General features: G+C 46.9%; 1 protein-coding gene across 5 annotated transcripts in view; it reads right to left on the bottom strand.

The window, feature by feature from the left end:
• The window catches only part of NCF4 (neutrophil cytosolic factor 4), a 325,878-nt gene that overhangs the window by 71,232 nt on the left and 229,815 nt on the right, over positions 1–24,831 (bottom strand). The window contains exon 1 of one of the 5 annotated variants that reach the window (XM_056524096.1): positions 3,902–4,079. The exons of 3 other annotated variants lie outside the window; for them this stretch is intronic. The gene's annotated coding sequence lies outside the window, so the exon portion shown is untranslated. Of the gene's footprint in view, positions 1–2,077; positions 2,113–3,901; positions 4,080–24,831 lie in introns of those variants that run through there. One more of the 5 variants, XM_056524091.1, reaches the window with a different exon arrangement.

The following is a 24,831-nucleotide window of genomic DNA, read 5'->3' as shown; positions in this document are numbered from 1 at the left end:
TGTGGTGGAAGGGGGTGTGTCCCTCCCTTGTGGTGGTAGGAGATGATTGGTGTGTGGTGGAAGGGGGTGTGTCCCAACTTGTGGTGGTGGAGGTGATTGGTGTGTGGTGGAAGGGGGTGTGTCCCACCTTGTGGTGGAGGTGATTGGTGTGTGGTGGAAGGGTGTGTGTCCCACCTTGTGGTGGTGGAGGTGATTGGTGTCTCAGGACTCATGGACAAGCCTGATGCTGCTGCAGGACTGGTTAGTGTCCCACTAGGTATGGGGACCCCTAGTGGTGGGGTTTCTTTCTTAAATATTCAAAAAAATGTAAACAACCATATTACAAAATTTTCATCAGTAACTAATTTTCATCAGAGTGCAGCTTAAAACATTCAAATCTATAGGAGTTTCAGAAAAAGTCAAGCAAGCTGACCAGAACCCCAACTTACCACCTCTAAGGCCGGGTTCACACTTTAGAATGACTGGAATTTCTGAGCGATAGGACTGCTCGGAAAAGCACCATTTCATAGATGACAATGCATTTCCTTGCGGAATCCGTAAAAACATTGAACATGTCCAATGTTTTTGCTGATGCAGGAATTAGGATTTCTGCTGTGAATTCTGCTGTGTGAACAGAGCAGCAGAATCCCATTAAAATCTATGGGACTCTGCTTCTGCAGAATGTCCATGCGGAAGATTAATGCGGAATTCCACACAGACATTCTGCCGTGTGAACCCGGTCTAAGACATTATTGGCTATACCTTAAAGTAAATCTGTCATCAGTGTCACCTGCACTAACCTGTCGGTACATACAGGTAGTATAGTTGACACTGATGACAACAATACTTACCTGGTCCCGTTCCGTGCTGTCGTCCTCCCGCAATCCTCTTCGGTATCTTCAACCTCGGGCCCGACTTGGAGCATGGATGAAGCTTAGTGACGTCGCTGCTGCTGTTTCCCAGCAGTGGGAGACAGCAGATAACAGCAGTGTGATGTCACTAAGCTCCGCCCATGCTCCATGACGGGCCCGGAGCTGAAGATACTGAAGAGGATTGCCGGAGAACAACAGCACGAAACTGGACAAGGTAAGTATCATTGTCATCAGTGTCACCTGCACTGTCTGTCTGTACCGGCAGATTAGTGCAGGTGACACTGATGACAAATTTCCTTTAATTTGCTGACATGGAAAAACCCTTTTAAATGATCGAAGATTAGGAACATTTGACCTCAAAGTGCAGAATATTAAATGTTTATCTCATTCAGATTCACGCAGAAACAGAAGTTGTGCTTGCATTATAACCAAGGGAACCCAGCTATGTCAAATGTGTTCCTACTGTAACAACTAGGATTGGAGATAACTTTGATCCTGACTATTCGCTCACTTAGATGCCTCAGTCAATAGCAACTCTGGTATCTAAGTAATATTATACTATTGTGCATCAGCTGCTTGTAAATGCCATTGTGAGCCACCAATGGACAGCTATGGCAAATGGGTCCATCAAAAATCCCCAGGCCTGCTTAGGCTGTATGCATATAAGGCAAATCCCTAACCGGAAATAATCTTTGAGTATACAGAGTATACTAAAGCAATCATAACAACTAGAAAAATAAAATGAAAAGTTCATTTTTCACCCTCTAACCCTACATAAAACTAAAAAAAAATTACAATAAAAAAAGTTATGGGTCTTGAAATGCAACGATACAAAAATTCTTCTTTCTTTATTCCTTTTGTGCTCTTATTATTCAAAACTAGCCAAACATTTTTTGCAGAATAAGTCATATTTTTCAGTAGCACAAGTACAGTACATATTACTTGATTAAATGTTATCATCTCTTTCTGAACAGAAATACAAAGTAACACACCATGAAGCCTTGTAATCGTTCTCTTCACAATTACCTGAAACTGCCAGGAATATACCCAACCCCACATCTATAGCACGTTATACACAGTTCGGGCACATCATTAGCTTTCTAACCTGTCATAGCCGATACAGTTCACATAGAGCAACTCAAAACTGTCCTGCAAAAAGAACAGTCCTGGGTCCCATCTCAGAGCAGACATTTAGAGAGTCCCATGCTGCTTCCCCTGTCTCTCACCTGTCTCACTTCCTTAGGACACTGCGACGTTTTTACTGTAATCTCTAACAGACAAGGAAGTGTATCGAATAAATTGTGAAAAAAAGCAGAAGGAGTGTAATAGGAAGTGGTGACATAACACCAACTCAACCACCCCCTTGCACCAGCGGTTCTAGTTAGTCCCTGTTTGTGATCATTTGTGACACTGCTGACAGCTTTGGACACCAGAGATTTAGTTGCACATGTAGGAAGTTTTTTTAAATACAGTGATCCCTCAACTTACAATGGCCTCAACATACAATAGTTTCAACATACAATGTTTTTTTCTGGACCATCGTAACTTGAAACCAGACTCAACATACAATACTACAGACAGTCCAGATCTGTGATACCTGTCACAACTGGAGGGACTGACCGATCAGAATGGACATTCACTGGTAAATCACCTCTATTACTGAAGTGTATGCACTGACTGGCTGTCTGGTAGCGCCCCCCACAGTACAGGGAGGTATTACATGTTCTGTACTCTTTACCTGTATTACTGAAGTGTATGCACTGACTGGTGTCTGGTAGCACCCCCCACAGTACAGGGAGGAACTACAAGTTCGGTACTACTCCTTACCTGTGCCAGGGTTAGCTGCTCTTTTGAACACCAAGTAAGGGCGGCTCCATTTGGGACACTGTGTGTACTGTATAGGACCCTGAAGAAGCCCCTGTCCTCTACTTAAACCAGTGTTTCCCAACCAGGGTGCCTCCAGTTGTTGCAAAACTACAACTCCCAGCATGCCCGGACAGCCAACGGCTGTCCGAGCATGCTGGAAGTTGTAGTTTTGCAACAGCTGGAGGCACCCTGGTTGGGAAATGCTGACATAGACAGTGATTATAGCTCCCAGCAGATCTTTCTTATTTTTATATGTAAGGATTTGCTTTATCTATATTAGTTATCTACTTACTTTTCTTTAATCCTCACTTTTTCCTATTTTTGGATGACATTTTGGTGGCTTCAGAACCAATTACCAGGTTTCCATAGAGTTCTGGTCTCAACATACAATGGTTTCAACATACAATGGTCGTCCTGGAGCCGATTAATATTGTAACTTGAGGGACCACTGTATATTAACACCGGTCACATTCATGTATATTTATTATACTCCCCAACATTCAAATTGCAAAGGCAAGAAGGAAAAATAGTGAAATTAGAGTATCGATAAACATGTAAATGATATGCAAATGCAAAAAAAAAAAATCAAAACATCTCGATTTATTCAGTATCGATTTATGAGCACCACACGGAGAAATACACACACATGCCTTGGCACGCTATCAGTAATGTCATTAATGGTTGTCAAAGGAATGTTTTGCCACGCTGAATGCACTTAGGCACACATGTTATCAAAATCCACTGCTGGCAGCTCCCTTTGCAATTGCCAACAAATGAAATCCCAGATGGTGGTGTGGTGAGCCACGGGCTGTGATGTGAGGTGTAAGGGGAAGATGGTGATGCTCAGGGGTAGATGGTATTAACCCCTTCATGTTCGTGATGTCAGGGCGTGGTTTGCCTATGTAACCATCCGAAGGTAGTAACTCTAGTCCCAGGTTAGGCAGGAGCAATAAAGTGTCCAAGGCCGGGTTAAGGATAATGGTAGCTTTTACTGAGGTTAGACAGGTGGAACAATCTATACAGTTCAGCCAGTTTCCCAGAGAGGTGGCCAGTGACACAGAGAGACCTTGCAGGCTTGCTGGGACTTGCAGTAGGTTGACTGACTACAATGCAGGCCACGGTGACTAGACAGTAGACTTGACTTGACTTACTTGATGACTGACAATGAGATGACTTTAGCTTACTTGCAATTGACAGGTGGCTGCAGACTTTAGACTTGAGGCCTCCAATGCTCTGGACAACAACACTGAGACGACTTGACTGCACTGGACCACAGGAACACACGAGGTGTAAGAGCGCGATTGCAGCTCCTCAGTATCTTATATAGGGGGGCTGTGCAAGGAGCCCATAGGCCACTTGGGAGGTCACCTGGTCACTGGTGGGGTTCCCTGGGTAACAATACGATAATGTGGTAGGAATAAAATCACGTGACAAACAATAAAGGTCCTTTACTCTTTTATGTGAAAACCCTTTATGTGAACCTATATACACAGGGGGAGATACTGCAGGAGAGCCCTGTGGACAGAAAGGGACTCAACCTGACGGGACAGTAGGACCATAAGGGACCATATCCTGTATTGGGACACCACAGTAGCACTTTTAGGCTGCTCACAGTAGCACGAGCAACTTGTGGTCTATGGTTGTTACATTGAAAAATAGCTTCTAGGACACTGAGAAATGGCTGTACCACTAGTTCCGTGACCAAATCAATGTAACACCGAACTGTTAGTGCACCTGGAATAAAGATTAAAGGGGTCTAGCTAACATACATTATGCCACCCCACACCATAGCCTGGGAGTAGGACTGGTGTGATGTTACCTCGTTAAGGCCTCTTCATGTCATGGCCGACATTGTCTTCAGACCAATCTCCAGCTACTATTGCGTTCGGGACATAAGTGGGACTGCTGAAGAGAACAGGCCTCCATTCTAGCTTCTGCCATCTTGTTCTGCACCATAAGAGACTTTGAGAGCGCTGGTGTGAAGTCAATAGAAAACCTATAACTGGACATCTGGCTTGTAGCCTTATGTTGTGTGCTGCACCATGATAGCCTTTGAGAGTGTTGGTGGGAGATTAGTAAAAATGTTGTAGCTGAACATCTGGCCCACAGCCAGGGCGGACGTAAGGGCGGGGCAACCCTGTCAGTTGCCCAGGGTCCCCACCCAAAAGGGGGCTCTTGAAAAGCTTTAGGGCATTACTAACAATACTGCATTTTGCGTAAAATCGCTGGTAACGCCGAAATATTGCCACAACATTGTGCAAAATGCAGTATTGGTAGTGTTAGTATAGCCCTAAATCTGTCCGGGCTGAAGACAGCCCATAGATAGCACTAAAAGACTTACTATGGACCTTCTAGGACCTGCGATGAATCCTATAGGCTAAGACTCCTGATGATGTCATTGCAGGTCTTGGAAAATCCATAGTAAGCCTGTGCTCTGTGTGTATGAGCTCTGTGCAATGAATAAAAAAGACTGTAATAAGGTAATAGGGGAAAGTATAGGGGGGGGGGGGTTATTATATATTCAATTACAGCACATATATTGCTGTAACCAGTGTGGAACCACAGACAGATCGGCTAAATTGAGATTTGAACCCCTTGAGGACATAGCTAATTTAGATTTTTGCCATAACTCTTATATTTTTCCATCCACAGACCCATATGGTACTTGTTTTTTTGCACCATTCATTGTACTTTGTAATAACACTTTTCATTCTACCATAAAATGTACGGTGCAACCAAACAAATATTATCTTGTGAGGAAATTGAAAAGAAAAACGCAATTTAGCAAATTTTGAAGGATTATTTTTCATGCAGTGCATTTGACAGTGCTCTTGACAGGTTCTCTTTATTCTGTAGGTCCATATGATGTAAATGATCCCCATATTATATGGTTTTCTATTATTGTACTGCTTTTAACCCCTTAAGGACGCAGGGGGTACCTGTACGGGGTTTAATCCGTTCTCACCAGCGGAGAACGGGTTAAACTCGGTGGATCCCGGTTGCTACTGACAGCCAGGACCCATGGCTAATGCCGGGCACCACTGATCGGGCCGATGCCCTGCATTAACCCTTTAGACGCCGCAATCAAAGTTGATCGCAGCATCTGAAACGAAAGTAAAAGAATCCTAGCAGCTCAGTGAAGCTGATGTCCCGATCATCTGAGAGGAAGACGGGATGGTCATCACATGCCTCTCTGTCGTCCAATCGGCGATCTACTGCTCCATGCCTGAGCAGCAGATCGCCGAATAAAACTGATTAATGCTATGGCATAGCATTGATCGGTATATCCAATCAGAAGATTGCATGTTGTTGCCCCCTGGGGGGGCCTAAAAAAAGTGTAAAAAATCGAAATAATCATATGTGGTATCACTTGTGCCTAAATTTCCAAACTATTAAAATATAAGTTACTTCATATACCATAAAAATATTAATAAAAAGCGATCAAAAAGTACGATCAAAACAAAAATGATACTGATAAAAATTACAGAAAAAAGCTAAAAAAAATTAAAATTAGCTCTCATTTATCCCTGTATGTGGAAAAATAAAAAATTATAGGGGTCAGAAGATGATAATTTTAACATAAAATTTTGTTGCATATAGTTTATAATTTTTTTAAGTATTTAAATTAAATAAAACCCATATAAATTGGGTATCCTTGTAACTGTATGGATCTATAGAATAAAGATAAGCTGTCATTTTTACCGATAAGTGCACTGCATAGAAACGGGAGCCCCCAAAGTAAAAAAAAATGTTTTGTTTTGCTGCAGATTATATTATAAAATACGTGATGTCATTACAGAGTACAATTGATGACAAACAAAACAAAAAACCTAATATGGGTCTGTAGGGGCAAAATTCAAAGCGTTATGATTTTTAGAAGGGAAAGGGGAAAAAATGAAAATGCAAAAACGAAAATTTGCATCCTTAAGGTGAAAATGGGCTGAGTACTTAAAGGGGTATTCCAGCATCTTTTTTTATTTGACTATGCTACAGGGGCTGTAAAGTTAGTGTAGTTCACAATATAGTGTCTGTACCTGTGTGTGACGGTTTTCTCACAATTCTTATGTGATTTTCACCCCAAAAGTTATTTTTAACAGCATACAAAATGACTGTTGTCTCAGATTTTTCCCATGTTGCAATGCGGCCGAGATCTGACTCACTAGTCAGGTGATGAAAGAGAGCCTGTCTGCTTCAATGGATGGAGCGATCGCTTGGTGGGAGAGAGATCAATCTGCAACTAATGCAACAGCTGTAGGCACCCTGATTAAAAACCACAGATCTTTTGAATGGCTGCAGCTCATTTATGTTTCAATGGGTGGGGTGGCTGATGTGTGGGAGGGAGGAAATTGGAATTGTGGGATTTGCAGTCAAAAAATGAAAAGTCAGACAGGAAATACCAGTTCACAAAAAGCTAGCCACAGTGTTATGGTAATCTCACGCCATTTAGACAAGTGCAGATCCTTCATAAACATGTCCATTACTGTCTGCCAGGTACGTACTAAAATCACCTTATGGTGGATAACCCCTTTAAGGGGTTAAAAAACTCAGACTTAACAAAATAAGTTTGTTCAAAATTGCCCTATTCTGACCCCTATAACTTTCTCATTTTTCCATATACAGGGCTGCATGGAGGTAATTTTTTTGCGCCGTGATTGTCACGATGCCGGCTGGCAGGTAGTGGATCCTCTGTGCCAGAGAGGGATTGGCGTGGACCGTGCTAGTGGACCGGTTCTAAGCCACTACTGGTTTTCACCAGAGCCCGCCGCAAAGCGGGATGGTCTTGCTGCGGCGGTAGTGACCAGGTCGTATCCACTAGCAACGGCTCACCTCTCTGGCTGCTGAAGATAGGCGCGGTACAAGGGAGTAGGCAAAAGCAAGGTCGGACGTAGCAGAAGGTCGGGGCAGGCAGCAAGGATCGTAGTCAGGGGCAACGGCAGAAGGTCTGGAAACACAGGCAAGGAACACACAAGGAACGCTTTCACTGGCACTAAGGCAACAAGATCCGGCAAGGGAGTGCAGGGGAAGTGAGGTGATATAGGGAAGTGCACAGGTGAACACACTAATTGGAACCACTGCGCCAATCAGCGGCGCAGTGGCCCTTTAAATCGCAGAGACCCGGCGCGCGCGCGCCCTAGGGAGCGGGGCCGCGCGCGCCGGGACAGAACAGACGGAGAGCGAGTCAGGTAGGGGAGCCGGGGTGCGCATCGCGAGCGGGCGCTACCCGCATCGCGAATCGCATCCCGGCTGGCAGCGGAATCGCAGCGCCCCGGGTCAGAGGACGTGACCGGAGCGCTGCCGCGGGGAGAGTGAAGCGAGCGCTCCGGGGAGGAGCGGGGACCCGGAGCGCTCGGCGTAACAGTACCCCCCCCCTTGGGTCTCCCCCTCTTCTTAGAGCCTGAGAACCTGAGGAGCAGACTTTTGTCTAGGATGTTGTCCTCAGGTTCCCAGGATCTCTCTTCAGGACCACAACCCTCCCAGTCCACTAAAAAAAAATTTTTCCCTCTGACCTTTTTGGCAGCTAAAATTTCTTTGACCGAGAAGATGTCCGAGGAGCCGGAAACAGGAGTGGGAGGAACAGATTTGGGAGAAAAACGGTTGAGGATGAGTGGTTTGAGAAGAGAGACGTGAAAGGCATTAGGGATACGAAGAGAGGGAGGAAGAAGAAGTTTATAAGAGACAGGATTAATTTGACACAAAATTTTGAAAGGACCAAGATAGCGTGGTCCCAACTTGTAGCTAGGGACACGGAAGCGGACATATTTAGCGGAGAGCCATACCTTGTCTCCAGGGGAAAAAACGGGGGGAGCTCTTCTTTTCTTATCCGCGAACTTCTTCATGCGTGATGAAGCCTGTAAGAGAGAATTTTGGGTCTCTCTCCATATGATGGAAAGGTCACGAGAAATTTCATCCACAGCGGGCAGACCAGAGGGCAAGGGGGTAGGGAGGGGGGGAAGAGGGTGACGGCCGTACACCACGAAAAATGGGGATTTGGAGGAAGACTCAGAGACCCTGAAGTTATACGAGAATTCGGCCCATGGGAGGAGATCTGCCCAGTCATCCTGGCGGGAGGAAACAAAATGTCGCAAATAATCACCCAAGATCTGGTTAATCCTTTCTACTTGTCCATTGGACTGGGGATGATATGCAGAAGAAAAATTTAATTTAATCTTGAGTTGTTTACAGAGAGCCCTCCAGAATTTAGACACGAATTGGACGCCTCTATCCGAGACAATCTGCGTAGGCAACCCGTGAAGACGAAAAATGTGTACAAAAAATTGTTTAGCCAACTGAGGCGCAGAAGGAAGACCAGGAAGAGGGATGAAATGTGCCATTTTGGAGAATCGATCAACGACCACCCAAATAACAGTGTTGCCACGGGAAGGGGGTAAATCAGTAATAAAATCCATACCAATCAGAGACCAAGGCTGTTCGGGGACAGGCAGAGGATGAAGAAAACCAGCGGGCTTCTGGCGAGGAGTCTTATCCCGGGCACAGATAGTGCAGGCTCGCACAAAGTCCACAACATCCGTCTCCAGAGTCGGCCACCAATAGAAGCGGGAGATGAGTTGCACAGATTTCTTGATACCCGCATGACCTGCGAGATGGGAGGAGTGACCCCATTTGAGGATTCCGAGGCGTTGGCGAGGAGAAACAAAGGTCTTTCCTGGAGGAGTCTGCCTGATGGAGGCAGGAGAAGTGGAGATCAGGCAGTCAGGTGGAATGATGTGTTGCGGAGAGAGTTCAACTTCTGAGGCATCCGAGGAACGAGAGAGAGCATCGGCCCTAATGTTCTTATCGGCAGGACGAAAGTGAATCTCAAAATTAAATCGGGCAAAGAACAGAGACCACCGGGCCTGGCGAGGATTCAGCCGTTGGGCAGACTGGAGGTAGGAGAGGTTCTTGTGGTCGGTGTAGATAATAACAGGAGAACTTGATCCCTCCAGCAGATGCCTCCATTCCTCAAGTGCTAATTTAATGGCTAGAAGCTCTCGATCCCCGATGGAGTAGTTCCTCTCCGCTGGAGAGAAGGTCCTAGAGAAAAAACCACAAGTGACAGCATGCCCGGAAGAATTTTTTTGTAGAAGAACAGCTCCAGCTCCCACTGAGGAGGCATCAACCTCCAATAGGAAGGGTTTGGAAGGGTCAGGTCTGGAGAGGACGGGAGCCGAAGAAAAGGCAGACTTGAGTCGTTTAAAGGCGTCTTCTGCTTGAGGAGGCCAGGACTTGGGATCAGCATTTTTTTTGGTTAAAGCCACGATAGGAGCCACAATGGTAGAAAAATGTGGAATAAATTGCCTGTAATAATTGGCGAACCCCAAAAAGCGTTGGATAGCACGGAGTCCGGAGGGGCGTGGCCAATCTAAGACGGCAGAGAGTTTGTCTGGATCCATCTGTAGTCCCTGGCCAGAGACCAAATATCCTAGAAAAGGAAGAGATTGGCATTCAAACAGACATTTCTCAATTTTGGCATAGAGTTGGTTGTCACGAAGTCTCTGAAGAACCATACGGACATGCTGGCGGTGTTCTTCTAGATTGGCAGAAAAAATTAGGATATCGTCCAGATATACAACAACACAGGAGTATAACAGATCACGAAAAATTTCATTGACAAAGTCTTGGAAGACGGCAGGGGCGTTGCACAGTCCAAAGGGCATGACCAGATACTCAAAGTGTCCATCTCTGGTGTTAAATGCCGTTTTCCACTCGTCCCCCTCTCTGATGCGGATGAGGTTATAGGCGCCTCTTAAGTCCAATTTAGTGAAGATGTGGGCACCTTGGAGGCGATCAAAGAGTTCAGAGATGAGGGGTAAGGGGTAGCGGTTCTTAACCGTGATTTTATTAAGACCGCGGTAGTCAATGCAAGGACGTAGGGAGCCATCTTTTTTGGACACAAAGAAAAATCCGGCTCCGGCAGGAGAGGAGGATTTACGGATAAAGCCCTTTTTTAGATTCTCCTGGACGTATTCGGACATGGCAAGAGTCTCTGGGGCAGAGAGAGGATAAATTCTGCCCCGGGGTGGAGTAGAGCCCGGGAGGAGGTCGATAGGGCAATCATAAGGCCTGTGAGGAGGTAGAGTCTCAGCTTGTTTTTTGCAGAAAACATCCGCGAAGTCCATATAGGCCTTAGGGAGACCGGTTACTGGAGGAACCACAGAGTTACGGCAAGGGTTACTGGGAACCGGTTTTAGACAGTTCTTGGAACAAGAGGACCCCCAACTCTTGATCTCCCCAGTGGACCAATCCAGGGTAGGGGAATGAAGTTGAAGCCAGGGAAGTCCAAGGAGAATTTCCGAGGTGCAATTGGGGAGGACCAAAAGTTCAATCCTCTCATGATGAGATCCGATGCTCATAAGAAGGGGCTCCGTGCGGAAACGTATAGTACAGTCCAATCTTTCATTATTTACACAATTGATGTAGAGGGGTCTGGCGAGACTGGTCACCGGGATGTTGAACCTGTTGACGAGAGAGGCCAAAATAAAATTTCCTGCAGATCCAGAGTCCAAGAAGGCCACTGTAGAGAAGGAGAAGGCAGAGGCAGACATCCGCACAGGCACAGTAAGACGTGGAGAAGCAGAGTAGACATCAAGGACTGTCTCACCTTTGTGCGGAGTCAGCGTACGTCTTTCCAGGCGGGGAGGACGGATAGGACAATCTCTCAGGAAGTGTTCGGTACTAGCACAGTACAGGCAGAGGTTCTCCATACGGCGTCGTGTCCTCTCTTGAGGTGTCAGGCGAGACCGGTCGACCTGCATAGCCTCCACGGCGGGAGGCACAGGAACAGATTGCAGGGGACCAGAGGAGAGAGGAGCCGAGGAGAAGAAACGCCTCGTGCGAACAGAGTCCATATCTTGGCGGAGTTCCTGACGCCTTTCGGAAAAACGCATGTCAATGCGAGTGGCTAGGTGAATAAGTTCATGTAGATTAGCAGGAATTTCTCGTGCGGCCAGAACATCTTTAATGTTGCTGGATAGGCCTTTTTTGAAGGTCGCGCAGAGGGCCTCATTATTCCAGGACAATTCTGAAGCAAGAGTACGGAATTGTACGGCATACTCGCCAACGGAAGAATTACCCTGGACCAGGTTCAACAGGGCAGTCTCAGCAGAAGAGGCTCGGGCAGGTTCCTCAAAGACACTTCGGATTTCCGAGAAGAAGGAGTGTACAGAGGCAGTGACGGGGTCATTGCGGTCCCAGAGCGGTGTGGCCCATGACAGGGCTTTTCCGGACAGAAGGCTGACTACGAAAGCCACCTTAGACCTTTCAGTGGGAAACAGGTCCGACATCATCTCCAGATGCAGGGAACATTGGGAAAGAAAGCCACGGCAAAACTTAGAGTCCCCATCAAATTTATCCGGCAAGGATAAGCGTATCCCAGGAGCGGCCACTCGCTGCGGAGGAGGTGCAGGAGCTGGCGGAGGAGATGACTGCTGAAGCTGTGGTAGTAACTGTTGTAGCATAACGGTCAGTTGAGACAGCTGTTGGCCTTGTTGCGCTATCTGTTGTGACTGCTGGGCGACCACCGTGGTGAGGTCAGCGACAACTGGCAGAGGAACTTCAGCGGGATCCATGGCCGGATCTACTGTCACGATGCCGGCTGGCAGGTAGTGGATCCTCTGTGCCAGAGAGGGATTGGCGTGGACCGTGCTAGTGGACCGGTTCTAAGCCACTACTGGTTTTCACCAGAGCCCGCCGCAAAGCGGGATGGTCTTGCTGCGGCGGTAGTGACCAGGTCGTATCCACTAGCAACGGCTCACCTCTCTGGCTGCTGAAGATAGGCGCGGTACAAGGGAGTAGGCAAAAGCAAGGTCGGACGTAGCAGAAGGTCGGGGCAGGCAGCAAGGATCGTAGTCAGGGGCAACGGCAGAAGGTCTGGAAACACAGGCAAGGAACACACAAGGAACGCTTTCACTGGCACTAAGGCAACAAGATCCGGCAAGGGAGTGCAGGGGAAGTGAGGTGATATAGGGAAGTGCACAGGTGAACACACTAATTGGAACCACTGCGCCAATCAGCGGCGCAGTGGCCCTTTAAATCGCAGAGACCCGGCGCGCGCGCGCCCTAGGGAGCGGGGCCGCGCGCGCCGGGACAGAACAGACGGAGAGCGAGTCAGGTAGGGGAGCCGGGGTGCGCATCGCGAGCGGGCGCTACCCGCATCGCGAATCGCATCCCGGCTGGCAGCGGAATCGCAGCGCCCCGGGTCAGAGGACGTGACCGGAGCGCTGCCGCGGGGAGAGTGAAGCGAGCGCTCCGGGGAGGAGCGGGGACCCGGAGCGCTCGGCGTAACAGTGATCTGTAGTACAGTAAGGAGCATGAAGGTGGGAATTATTACACAGTAAGGGTCACAAAAGGGGCATTTGTACAGTGTGGGGCATTAAAGGGATACTCCCCTGGAAAACATTTTTGTTTTAAATCAACTGGTGCCAGAAAGTTAAACAAATTTGTAAATTACTTCTATTAAAAAATCTCAATCCTTTCTGTACTTATCAGTTGTTGTATTCTGCACAGGAAGTTCTTTTATTTTTGAATTTCCTTTCTGTCTGACCACAGTGCTCTCTGCTGACACCTCTGTCCATTTTAGGAACTGTCCAGAGTAGGAGCACATCCCCATAGCAAACCTCTCCTGCTCCGGACAGTTCCTAAAATGGAGAGCACCGTGGTCAGACAGAAAGGAAATTCAAAAAGGAAAGAACTTCCTGTGGAGCATACAAGAGCTGATAAGTACAGAAAGGATTAAGGTTTTTTTAATAGAAGTCATTTACAAATCTGTTTAACTTTCTGGCACCAGTTGATTTTAAAGAATACCTATCATCAACAAAACTTCCCCTAATCCCACTCCTCATCTGTCCCTGACTCGAACAATCTCTATCCCTGTGATTATTTCTATTTAAATCCCCCTGTAAATACGGTTATTCCTCTATCTTCAGTAGCTCAGTTTGGAGCTGTGTACGAGGGGAGGAAGTGCGCGTGGCCCGGCAGGCGCTACGTCATCTGATGCCTGCCAGGGCCGGTTTCTGCCCTTCTTCCTGTATGCTGCACTCCCCCTTTCGGGAGTGTGCATACAGGCTGAGTACAGGGCAGGGACAGCAGCCTCTCGGTCTCATCCGCTCTGTATGGCTATACACATGCCATACCTGAGAGGAGGAATGTCGTAGGACAGAGCTGCTGTGCCCTGCAGGGATACTCGCACAGCGCTCGCTCCCGCCTGTCTGATTGACAGGCGGGGAGCTGCGCTGAGTATGCGATTTCGGACAGTCCGAAATCACTTAAAAAGCTGGCAGACAGGGGCACCTAGGGAAACCCCTAGTGGCCAAACTTTCAAAACGAAAAAATACACATGAAAGGATTTTTTTTTCTATAGAATCCAATTACAAAGTTAATCTATATATATTAAACTATAAAATATATATTAAAAAAAACTTTTGATGAGAGGTACTCTTTAAAAAATTTTTTTGCAAAGGAGTACCAATTTAAGAGGAAAACTATTACTGTGTAAAGAATAAAATGAGCGTTATTACTGACAGGCAGCACTGAGAAGATCACTGTTATAGTACAGTATATGTGGGCACTCTTACTGACAGGCATCACTGAGAAGATCATTGTTATAGTATATGTGGGCGCTATTACTGACAGGCAGCACTGAGAAGATCACTGTTATAGTACAGTATATGTGGGCACTATTACTGACAGGCAGCACTGAGAAGATCATTGTTATAGTATATGTGGGCGCTATTACTGACAGGCAGCACTGAGAAGATCACTGTTAGTATTTCACACTGCGGATCTGCCGGTGACCCGACCCATTTTGTGCCTCCAGCTGTTGCCACACCCCCTCCCTGGAGGCACAAAAAGGGTCAGGTCACCAGTGGATCTGCAGCGTGAAATACGCTGCGGATCTGTTACGTGTGACCCTACCCTTATAGTATATATGGGCCCGTTGAATTCCCCTGGATTCTGCTGCTCTATGTACAAGGCGGAATTTCCGTGCCTGATGTTTCCGGCATGGAAATTCCATTTTCGAATGAACACGTTCATTCTTTGTGTGGAGTCCACACAAAATGCATAGCCATCTATGAGATGGCGCATTCAACATAGTGATCTTTGGTCATGCAATCTGGGGGCCCCATTTTTCATTTTTGCCCAGGGCCACACTTAGTCTAAAACCGGCCCTGCCCACAGCCCAATGTCAAGCACCTTCTGATGAGCACCGTTTGACCCCCTAAACTTGCTAAATTATGTAGTGTCCCAGCACCAAAGACTGTCCTATCGGCTTTGGATCTCCTCGGGCATCCCTGCTGCTCTTGTGTTGGGCCTGCTGTGAAAATGTTTACTGTGTTCATTATGTACAAGCACTTTTTAAAATTCATTATATTGGCTGTAACTTTAAGAGGGAGATGTAGTGATAATCAGGTGATCCTGTCTGCCCAATGGGATCCCCTAAATTCTCATGTATATAGTGTAGGGGGGAGAAGCTGCACTCAGTTCAGCCTAGCAATGATGTCCAGTTCATGAGTGATTCCTTCTTTTGATCCTGTTCTTTTCAATAAATCGGGTGATTCAGTTCACCAGACTAAATTACTCGTCTAAAACGGTTCAGTATGCAAATCAGTAACTGAACTGGGAACCTGGTGTTAGAGGGAATGATCTGCACAGACTCAGAGATCGGGTTGCAGGCAGCAGTTCTGATTCATTAGGTTGCAGCAAACAGACTCCAGTCCTGAGTACACCGTTACCCAACCAGGGTGCCTCCAGATGTCGCTAAACTGCAATTCCCTGCATGCCTGGGCAGCCTTTGGCTGTTCGGGTATGCTGGGAGTTGTAGTTTTGCAACACCTGGAGGCACCCCAATTGGGAAACACTGCTTCAGTAGAACAGTGCACTGACTGACTGCCCATAGCAACCAATCAGATTCCAGCTGTTATTTTCCAGAGGCCTTTTTGAAAACGAGGGAAGTGATCTGATTGGCTTTTATGGGCAACTGCTACTCTCTTCCTCTGCACAAGATATGATAAATCTCACCCAATGATCCTTTTATTTATCAAATTGAAACATGGGAAACATATAACTGTCTCACTGAAGCAACAGCTAAAGCCAACAAGCCAAAACACTGTGCACAAGGGGAGGGCGGACTAGGAAAGTGGGAAGAGGTGTTACTAAATGCCCCAGGACATTGGCCACACCTCCTTGACACTTTACTATCTTAAAGCAATACAAGTTATTCAACCCCTTTTAAAGACTCAGACCAAGCAAAGTTTCGTTTTTTGCACTTTCGTTTTTTCTTCCTCCTCTTCTAAAAATAATGCTTTAAATTTTTCACCTACACACCCATATAAGGACTTTTTTTTTGCATCACCAATTGTACTTTGAAATGACATTAATTATTTTATAACAAAATCTGCAGTGAAACAAAAAAATAAAAACCATTTTGCAACTTTTGGGGTCTTTCGTTTCTAAACAGGGAAATTTCGGTAAAATGACTAGTGTTGAGCGGCATAGGCCATATTTGAATTTGCGATATTTCGCGAATATATGGACGAATATTTGTCATATATTCGCTAAATTTGCATATTCGTAATATTCGCGTTTTATTTTTGCATATGCGAAAATTCGCGTATGCAAAAATTAGCATATACAATAATTAGCATAAGCGAAAATTCGCACATGCGAAAATTCGCATGCCAGTCTCACACAGTAGTATTAGAGCCTTCTTACACCACACAAGCTGGAAGCAGAGAGGGATGATCACTGTGATGTGTACTGTGAAGAAAAAAAAACAAAAAAAACTAAATGAATATTCGTAATTACGAATATATAGTGCTATATTCTCAAATATTCGCGAATTCGCGAATATGCAATATTCGCGAATAAAATGTGTATTGCGAATATTCGCGAGCAACACTAAAAATGACACCTTATCTTTATTCTGTAGGTTCATACGGTTACAAGGATACCCAATTTATGTAGGTTTTATGTAGGCATGCTGAGCGTTGTAGTTTTGCAACAGCTGGAGGCACACTGTTTGGAAAACACTAATGAAAGGTGATGAACTTATTCACATTGCTGTAAGTTCACTATTCTGATTGCTGAACGTTAGGGGAGGTTGGGGTTAATTTAGAGACATGACATTGATTCAGTAAGCTGTTCTAGTGATGCCCGGAGTCTGCTGCCGTCCTGTACTTGACTAGGGGATCGTATAGATCCGCAGGCCTACTACCCCACCTTCCCCCTTAAACAAGACACGACTCCAATATTGTGGTAGTAAAGGCCACAGCGGACCATTTTATTAACCTTTTAACCAACAAAATATATAACTTTTCATATATAAATATAAATATCATACAAAACACAGGAGTAATAACATAACCCCTAATAATAATGTAAAGTGCAAAAACCTTTTAACCCCTGAGATACACCAACCCCCAGCAGAAGGGGAGACCTGAAGGCAACCAACTCCTATTCCCCTCCTACTTAGCCCTTAGTCGCCTCACCCCCTGACCCAAGGGCCCCACCTTCGGAGGATATCTACTGCCACGACTAGCTGAGTTCCATCCCAGCTCCACCAGGGCCGGTATAACCGGGCCACTGCCATCGTTTTCCCTGCCATGCCTCCAAGTCCCCCCTTTCATTCCAGCCGCTGCGACAAGCACCAAGCCCCTCCCAAAAGCACAATAGAGGGCGGGCGGGCGGGACAACTTTCCCTGCTGACCAGTGTCTGACCCTCTTTCCGGTTCCTGTCCTCTCTTATCGTCCTGCAATCTCCTCCCCCCCCATCTTCCCGCTCTCCCTACTGACCTATAGTTAACCCCTACTTGCTCCTCATACCCCCCCTGTCATGTGCCCCTTCCTTTCCCATACTGTCCTATACAGGGGCTCTCTTGACTAGGGGATCGTATAGATCCGCAGGCCTAGTACCCCACCTTCCCCCTTAAACAAGACACGACTCCAATATTGTGGTAGTAAAGGCCACAGCGGACCATTTTATTAACCTTTTAACCAACAAAATATATAACTTTTCATATATAAATATAAATATCATACAAAACACAGGGGTAATAACATAACCCCTAATAATAATGTAAAGTGCAAAAACCTTTTAACCCCTGAGATACACCAACCCCCAGCAGAAGGGGAGACCTGAAGGCAACCAACTCCTATTCCCCTCCTACTTAGCCCTTAGTCGCCTCACCCCCTGACCCAAGGGCCCCACCTTCGGAGGATATCTACTGCCACGACTAGCTGAGTTCCATCCCAGCTCCACCAGGGCCGGTATAACCGGGCCACTGCCACCGTTTTCCCTGCCATGCCTCCAAGTCCCCCCTTTCATTACAGCCGCTGCGACAAGCACCAAGCCCCTCCCAAAAGCACAATAGAGGGCGGGCGGGACAACTTTCCCTGCTGACCAGTGACTGACCCTCTTTACGGTTCCTGTCCTCTCTTATCGTCCTGCAATCTTCTCCCCCCCCCCCCATCTTCCCGCTCTCCCTACTGACCTATAGTTAACCCCTACTTGCTCCTCATACCCCCCCCCTGTCATGTGCCCCTTCCTTTCCCATACTGTCCTATAAAGGGGCTCTCTGAAGATCTGCTCCTATGGTTCTTTGAATCAGTGAATCAGATACTGACTTGAATTGTAAAGGAGTAGGTGACGGTGCAGGCAGATATATACTATATACTGTGAGGTGACTGTGCAGGCAGATATATACTATATACAGCGCTGCGGAATCTGTAGGCACTATATAAATAAATAAATAAATAAATAAATAAATATACTGTGAGGTGACTGTGCAGGCAGATATATACTATGAGGTGACTGTGCAGGCAGATATATACTATATACTATGAGGTGACTGTGCAGGCAGATATATACTATATACTGTGAGGTGACTGTGCAGGCAGATATATACTATATACTGTGAGGTGACTGTGCAGGCAGATATATACTATGAGGTGACTGTGCAGGCAGATATATACTATATACTGTGAGGTGACTGTGCAGGCAGATATATACTATATACTGTGAGGTGACTGTGCAGGCGGATATATACTATGAGGTGACTGTGCAGGCAGATAAATACTATATAATATGAGGTGACTGTGCAGGCAGATCTCTCCCTCTAGGATCATAATAGAAGGGGGGGGGGGTGCAGTGAAGCTGTGTGATATATACACATATGTACATTACACTCATGTCAAAATTGCTTCCCATTCGCTCCCCATACCAACTGGTCTACACAGGCTTTAATAGACTGCAGTGAAGGGGTTAAGGCCAGTCGGCAGTGTGGGGAATGTCTGGGAAGTAGATACTGGTAATTCGCAACCCCCACCCCCTCCTTTTCAGATTGACAACCGAGGAATCGGTTCATGAATCGGTTCATTTCAGTGAATCACTCTAAATGAACCGATTCAGTTTGGTGATCCGGACTTTCCATCACTACAGCCTAGAGCTGTGTGCTGAGTATAGTGTGGAAAGGAGGTGAAAGTTAAGTGGGGAGAATCCTGAGAAAAGCCTAAAGAAAATATCTTCCCAAGTCAGCCCCGCCATTCTGCAAGTGTTCCCCGTACAGTGGGGAGTCAAGCCCTAGTGGTGTTTATAATTGGACCTTGTCAGAACCCTAGTTAGTGTGGGAAATCTTCAGGTCTCAAATTTCAAGTCTACATATTCCAAGTGGGTGAAAAGCACCATTATTCCCAGCAAGGCAACAGGGCTCCCAAGGGTTACACTGGATTCCTTCTACTCTGCTCCGTACTGTGTGTTATACCATCTGCACCTGCTCAGTAAAAGACAGTTATCTGTAACCTGACATCGGTGTATTTCTCCCCCTTGGAACGTGTATAGGCTAACAGTGCCCTGGCATCACGAAGTGATAAGAATACCTTGAACCCCCAAGTTACCACAATGACAATTTCAACCACAGTACAGAATGGATCCCTACACATCATTCTTCTAATCTGACAATCTGGAACACACAATGTTAAACAATGCTGAAATCATGACCTACAAGCTTAGAGATCTGCTGGACCAAGGTCTCTCAATTTAAAAATTCTGTCCCTCTAAGTATGTAAGTGGGAATAACTAGCACGCTGACAGACAGGAGGCATCTCCTCATACTGTACTGACTTCTGATATCTGAGGTTTCATGTGGTTAAAAACTTGCTCATGTTTCTCTTCATATCGTAAAAAGCTTGAAGAGAGACTTTCCTGGAAGGAGATCCTGGTCTTCAAGCTTCTTCTGAGGATCATCTGCTCTCAACATCAAGCTTTTCCTGCCGATGATTTTATTTTGCTTCAACCTTTCCAGTTGGATTACAACTGCTGGGGAAATCGGTGGAGGAATTTGTATATCCCCACCCACTTTCTTCACCTGGTTGGATTTTCTTCAGGATTTAACCTTGCTTTTGGATCTTGACCCTGCTTTTGGATTTTGACCTTGCTTTTGGATTTACAATGGCTTTGGCTAAGGAAACCCAGTCTGGATCATCTTCTCCTGATGCTCCCCAGTCTTCTGGAGCGGCTTCCCCATCGGCTCCTAGGCAAGGAGCCGGCTCCCAGCCCCGCCAAGGTTCTCCAACCCTGGAGCCTTGGATGAGGCAGACCGTCATGCTCAAGCTGAAGGAAGTCGATGGGAGGATCCCTGACATGAGCCAGGATATTTTTGGGAAGAAGATGGTCCTGGAACAGGGATTCTCCAAATCGGAAACAGTAAGCATCCAGTTCTTTTTCACTGGAATGTTTTACGTTACCTTTGCCTCCATTGGAATCTGCAAACGTTACTAGGATATGGTGAAATCTGCGAGGCCGGACTCCCCCTTTGTCTGCTTTGTTGAGAACTGTCCCATACAGAGGGGGGAGAGGAGGATTATGGTTTCAATGAGGAACCCACACATCCTAGGACCCGACATCACTACCTTCCTGAAGCATTTCTGTACTGTGGTGAAGGATCCCACCCACATCCTGGATGGAAATGTTTTTTTGGACTGGCAAGTGGTCTGTGATTGTGCGCCTGAACAAGGACTCTTCATCGCCAGATGGGGTTCAACACCTTCCCCAGTCCTTTTCTTTGGGGAACTCTTCAAACCTGATTTTCTACCCAGACATGCCGCAGGCCTGCAGGCGATGTGGCAAGAAGGGCCATGAGAATAAGGACTGCAAGGAAGATGCTTGCAGGTTCTGTCGAGTGACAGGACATTTGACCAAGGACTGCCCAAAGACCAACCTTTGCGGACAAGCAGCCCATACCTACAAGGACTGCCCTCAGAGGAAAAGAACATGGGCATCTGTTGCAGCAAAAGCCCTGAAGCCAGCCCCAGCTCCGGAGCCAGCAGCACAGAAGGCCAAGGAAAAAACGGCTAAGAAGGAGGGTAAGAAGGCAAAAGCCGTCACCACCCCAGCCCCTACCCTCCCCACCCCTGCCAAGGTGTAGAACCTGGAAAGGGGTAGGAAATGTAACTCTATTTTTCAGGAAGCTCCACGCCGGCCCCTGACAGAACTGAGAGATGAGTCTGGACACATGTGAAAGGGGAGGAGGTGGAGGGGGGTCATCGCTGACTACTACCGCAAGCTCTACGCCCCAAAGACATCCGACCCCAAAGTCGCCGAGAGTTTCCTGTCAGGTATCACTAAAGTTGTTGATCCCGCAGGTGTGGTGGCTATGGACGATCCCTTGACGGTGGGGGAGCTGCTCTCTGCCGCTAAATCCTTTAAGCCCGGCCGGACCCCGGGCAGTGACTGTCTCCCGGCCGAGCTCTATGTAGCGCTGGGGGACTTGATATGTCCGGACCTGTTGGAGGTGTATGAGGAGATGGTGGGGGGGGGGGCAGAATGCTTCCTTCGTTGAGGGAAGGGATGATCACAATGTTGTATAAGCAGAAGGGGGAGAGATGTGACTTTAAAAACTGGCATCCCATCTCTCTCTTGAACGTGGACTACAAGATCCTCGCCAAGGTGCTAGCCAACAGGCTGAAGTCTGTCATCGGGCAGATCGTCCACCCGGACCAGAGCTGCGGCATTCCTGGTCACAGGATTGGCGACAGCCTCGCCCTTGTGAGAGACACGGTCCATTACATCGAGGACCATCGTGCCCACACCGCCCTGGACAGCCTGGATCAGGAGAAGGCGTTTGATCATGTCTCTCATGCTTTCATGGGCAGGGCTTTGCGCAAGCTGGGTATGGGGAAGATGTTTTGCTCGTATGTTAACGTGATGTATCTTGACATTTGCAGCACTGTGCTGATGAACGGCTGGAAAACTGACTCCTTTCCAGGGTTAGACAAAGCCCCTTTCACCTCTTCTTTTTGTGTGTGTTATAGAGCTCTTCGCTGAGTCTATTCAGCAGAATGGAGAGATCCGAGGATCACCGCACTAGGACCAGATCGCTACGAGGTCAAGTGCTCGCTCTACATGGACAACGTGACCGTTTTCTGCACTGATCGGCGTTCGGTGACTGCACTCGTCCAGACCTGCACTCGGCAGAGCTTCGGGGGCAAAAGTCAGCTGCGGGAAGTCGGAAGCTATGCTCTTCGGGAAATGGCAACTGGCTTCTTCCGCCCCCCTTCCCTTTTACTGTTAAACCAGACTTCATCCAAATCCTCGGAGTTCGGGAAGGAAGGCGTGGCCCTCTAGTCTTGGCAAGACCGACTGGCTAAAATGAACTCAAAGATCGCACTTTGGAGTACCAGACAGCTCTCAATTGAGGGAAAAACATTTGTCTAGCGGAGTGAAGTTTTGCCTGTGCTACCTGAGCCCTGCCATGACCTTACTGTTGATTGACATTGATACTCTACCCCCTGAGGTGAGGACCCCAATAGCCCACATATTCATGTCTGCTAAACTACACATAACCAGGAATTGGAAAACAACCAAGGTACCCTCCTTAAGCTAAGTCATAAACTCTGTAAACTTGACGTGTGACTATGAACGGTCTTTCTCATTAGCTCACAACACTCATACTACTTTCCTTAAGCAATGGGGCAGCTGGATCTCGAGTCCCCACTATCCTAACTACCCCAGAGACCGTATTAGTTGACTCCCCTTTTTTGTTTTGTGGCGGAATTCAGCCTTTTTTTCTTTATCCTCTAATGTTCATATGATGAGCTCTAATGTTCATATGATGAGCTCTAATTCTATCTGACCTGTCTTGGGCCGTCGGCCCGCCATTGCCAGTCTATTTTTCTGTATGCTCTGTTACACTTGTTTTACAATGTGATATTGCATTTTAATGTTGTGCTACACTCTGTCTTTGAAATATTTACAAAATAAAAACTTTTCAAAATAAAAAAAAATAAAGTTTTGCCTGTGCTACAGTAAACCACACAGGACTGACCCCCCTTGCCACCGTTTGCAGGGCCATCACTTGGACTGTGTTTCGTTTCATCTGGGGCCAAATGGAGAGAGTTAAACAGACAGTTATGTACAAGGAGCCCAGCAAGGGTGGGAAGGGAGTCCCCGATATCCCCACTCTGCTGTGGGCTTCTTTTGCATGTATCAGCGTGCAGAGGACTTTGGTTGAAAAGAAAGGCTCTGCGGGCAGGTCCATGTCCTGCCTGTTTCTCCTGCCCCACTGGAACAGGATGGGCTGGGACAAGTGGGACAGCTCCATCCTTTACAACTGGCACACTCCCTCTTACTATGGGGATGTTGTCCGGTTCATAGGGGAACACCAACTAGAGGGACTCAAGCCCAACTTGTGGAAGCCTAAGACTGTTTACAAGCTCATCAGAGCTAAGGACTTGCTAGAGCCAGTTCCAGGGCTCCCTAAGGCCATGGCAGAGATTGTTTGGGACAATGTAGCCTCTGCAAGGCTAATCAATGAACACAAGGACTTGTTGTGTATGGCCATTCAGGGGGTATTATCTCCGAGGTCATTCATGCATGTCTGTGGCCTGTGCAAAACCAGGTACTGCCCCAGGTGCCCCTATGTGGCGGAAACATCTATGCACGTCTTTTGGCAGTGCCCCTTTTCGCAGGGCCTATTGAACGCCCTGGAACCTGAACTTAGATACTCGGTACCCAGGAACAACCTATCGTACCATTCGTTGCTTTATGGACTTTTTCCTGGGGTTCACGACGTGGAGGCCATTCAGGAGGCCTGGCGCCTTATGAACTGTTTTAAGGACGCTATATGGCTGGCCAGGAATTGCCTCACCTACAACATGGGAGGACAGGTCTGTCCAGGACTGCCGCAGGCTGGTCCACAGCCGGCTTAGAGACTATTCCACCTTGGATTGTCCGGATATCTATGAAGAAGAGGATTAACGCCCCTCTGCTTCCCCTACCTCCCCATAAATTTGCCCAGTAGTTTGACCCTGTAATCCGCCCTCCCCCTACCCCCATTTGACCCTCCCCGATCACAGACTGTAATATGTTGTTGTTTTTGGAATTTGTTTCTTCGATATTGAGTGGAGCGGCGTGTTAGTGTAGCATGTGGTAAGGTGTATAGCTTAGGGAACCTGTGCTGTATATTGTACTGTCTTGCTTTGTGAGATTGGAATTTAATGTATGACTTGTAATGATGACTGAATGACGAATAAAGCTCTTTCAATACCTTAAAGGGGTACTCCGCTGCCCTGTGTTGGAAGCTGTGTACGGGCTTCCATGTTCAGGGCCGCCCTTCGTGACATCACGCCCGCCCCCTTCATGACGTCATGCCCGCCCCCTCAACGAAGGTCTATGGGAAGGGGGCGTTAGGGGGCGCAGAACACGGAAGACCGCACACGGCGTTCGGAACAATAAACTTCCGGACGCTGGGGAGCAGAGCTTCCGACACAGGGCAGCGGAATACCCCTTTAACAACTTGCTCTTGATCTGGCTTTTATACCATTAAAGCTCCACTAGCATGCCAGATATTGGAGCTCGGTACTTTAAAATGTGATAATTTGCAGATCTTAATGACACCTCCTACTACCTCCATTTCAATCATCTTATGCCTTGTCTTCATGGTGTTTTAATTTTGATGAGAACTGATGGTTACATGGTTCAAATTAAAAAATGTATTATGTGTCTCTATCTTTATAACAAGGATCTTTATCTCCTTTTATGAAGTACAGGCTGATATTAGAAATAGTTCCACCTATGTTTATAGAGGTTTTCCAATTTTATCTGAGTGAAGCATAATTACCGTAT

Source organism: Hyla sarda, chromosome 6, assembly GCF_029499605.1.
Source record: "Hyla sarda isolate aHylSar1 chromosome 6, aHylSar1.hap1, whole genome shotgun sequence".
Lineage (NCBI taxonomy): Eukaryota > Metazoa > Chordata > Amphibia > Anura > Hylidae > Hyla > Hyla sarda.
The sequence above is the reverse complement of the archived record's forward strand: the minus strand, read 5'-3'. Positions and strand labels throughout refer to the sequence as shown.